This window comes from Coregonus clupeaformis, chromosome 14, assembly GCF_020615455.1.
Source record: "Coregonus clupeaformis isolate EN_2021a chromosome 14, ASM2061545v1, whole genome shotgun sequence".
NCBI lineage: Eukaryota > Metazoa > Chordata > Actinopteri > Salmoniformes > Salmonidae > Coregonus > Coregonus clupeaformis.
This window is the reverse complement of record NC_059205.1, coordinates 45822748-45825585: the sequence shown is the minus strand read 5'-3', so window position 1 is coordinate 45825585 and position 2838 is coordinate 45822748.

The following is a 2838-nucleotide window of genomic DNA, read 5'->3' as shown; positions in this document are numbered from 1 at the left end:
CCAATCAAAGCTGCTGATCAAAGCCAGAGGAAGAGAGGCCCAACTCGGCAGAAATTCTGTCTCCCTCCAGCAGGTGGCGTTTTTTCGTTGTTCTGCCCACCAAGCAAGGAGTATGGAGGTCAATGAGAGTGTTGAATTTGGTCAACAAAAAAATTATGGCTTATTTGCTACGTGAGGTTTATTTGATTGAATATAAGTTTTGTAATGCTTAAGTTGTTACACGTGCTGTGATATAAGTAGGGCACGTGACATCACGGCAACTTTGAGAAAAAACACTTTATATCGGAGTTGTCTCATGGATGAGGCTAGTAGCATAGCATCTCTCCATTGAATACAGGCGGCTGAAGTCAACAACCCTCATCGAATATTCAAAACATATTGGGAGATAGACAGCCCGCCATGCTGCTTTGTGGACAACGACTCCCATTGTTAGGGCGGAGAGACATGTATCTTGTCAGTATATCCATAATCTTTGTCAAAGCTCGAGCTCTGGAACTATACAAGGAATTATGGGATTTAGGGATGTTTGTCATTCACAAATGCCTGCAGACTACATTTTAAAACAGTATTTAGATAGTTTCTCTTGTAGAATGTCAAAACAAAAATGTCCACACATTAAAAAAATGACCGACTACATAATCACATTGTACATAACAATTCACATTTTCTGAAGCATAGAATGAAGTTAATATAATATTTGTATATATTGTAGCGACCCGCACAGACAGCTATGTGTTATGCTGTTCGTTGGTTGTGTTGTACTTACCAGTACCCAGTGTTGGCGGGGTCTGACATGCTAGTCAACCTGCTATCTGCCAACCACAGGAATGCATGGAATGTTCTGGTGCCGGGCATCCTGGATGGCAGTGGGGTGGAGCATCGCAAGTTTAAGACCATGCTTAGCCATTGTTCTCTCTCTTTCATCTGGTCTTAACAAGAGGTGGTCACGGTTGTTTTATACGGGTATCCTTGATTTATTTGGCGTGGGCTACGGCCTAACAGTAGCATGTGTTGAGTTTGGTTAATAAACCGGGAATTCGTAAACTCAAACCTTGGTCTGGACAATTGCTAATTTATGATCTAGCCAGGTCATTACATTGGTGTCAGAAGTAAAAACGTGGATAAAAGTTAGCCAGCTAGCTAGCTGACTACCTTGGCTAGCTAACGTGTACGTGGAGAAGAACGGGGGTTGAAAATGCTTTGAGGGAATCCGAAAGTAAAGGTGGAGGTAGCGGACGATTATGGCCAAGGAGGTGCGTCTGCATGGACGTCAGCGGATCTGGCCGAGGAGATCGCCAAGGCATCGGAGCACGGAGGCCGCTTGAGGGAGACCGCTAGAATGATGGCGGCTGAAGCGGGCATGAGTTGTTCATTGTCTGTGCTTCGCACGGATTCTGGGGGCGGACCTGAAGGGGACACGTCGACGCTGCGTGACGAGGAGGCTGGGGCTCAGGATGTAAACAAACATGGCGTTGCCCAGTCCCCGATTGCGTCCGCATCTGTTAAGATCCCGAAGTACTCCGGTAAGGCGGATTGGGAAGCTTTTCATGCTCAGTTTGAACTGTTAGCTCATTTTGGGGGGTGGTCGAATGAAGATAGGGCACTGCAGTTGGTTTTGTGCCTCACGGATGATGCTCTGTCCTGTTTGATATTGATTAGCCCAGAGGACAGACGTGATTATGGGGCTTTAGTTGGAGCACTGAGGAGGCACTTTGGACAGTATGTACAGCCCGGGCTGCTGCGCTCCGAACTGAGTAATAGACGCAGGCAGCCTGGAGAGCCACTACGGGTGCTAGCTAATGACATTGAGAGCCTCTCTCGGCGGGCATATGCTCACATGCCCCCCTCCGTGCAGAGCGAGCTAGCATGGGATCAGTTCATACAGGCGCTCTCTCCTAAGGAGCTGCGCATACAGACCCAGCTGGCTCATCCTGAGTCATTGCAGATAGCCTTGGAGATGGCTTTGGAGAGGGAGCTCGTGTGGGCTGGGGCTTCAGCTGGGGCTTCGGTGGGGGTGCAGGGAGACACACCCACTGTGCAGGCTGTGGGGCAGACCATCCCAGAGCCGGAAAAGCCTGCATGGGTGGCTGAAATTACTGAACTCATTCGTGCTGTGTCGCTACAGGTGGCACGCAACACACACCCTGGTCCCATGGTCTGCTGGGGGTATGGCCAGCCAGGCCATCTGCGCCGGGATTGCCCCATGTCCCTCAGAGCTCAGGGAAACGGCTTGGGGTCCGCATAGATGGGGCAGTGCGGACCCCTGGCTCTCTTTCCCAACCACCACCATCGCCAGGAGGAGCCCACCAGCACGGATGGGGGAGCAAGGCTCCATGCCCCCCAGAAGCAGACGAGTGCAAGCAGGTGGAGTCTGTTGTTGTTGTGGTGGGTCAGACCTGTGTTGGGGACCCTTTGTCATGTCCGTGTCACTGTGGAGGGGGTGCCCTGCTCTGCCCTGGTGGACACTGGGTCCACAGTAACCCTAGTGAGGCTGGATATTGTGCCAGTTTGGACTCAGTTTGAGCCCACAACTGTGCAGCTCCGCACAGTCACAGGTGAGCTGGCACCCTTGAAAGGGAAGGGAATAATGACTCTGACAGTAGGGGGCAGGACTGTGCGTCATCCTGTGTGGGTGGCGGCTGTGCAGGACCCTTGTATCCTGGGGTTAGACTTTCTTAGGAGCACAGGCTGCCAGTTAGACCTAAATGGGGGCCCACTTCAGCTTCCAGGGAGGGCCAGCAGTCACTATGCCCCCCCCCTAATGTCTCATTCAACAACCCCCTTACTCCAACAATTAAAGCAGCAGAGACTCATGGCCGTCCCCCCTCCCCCACATCT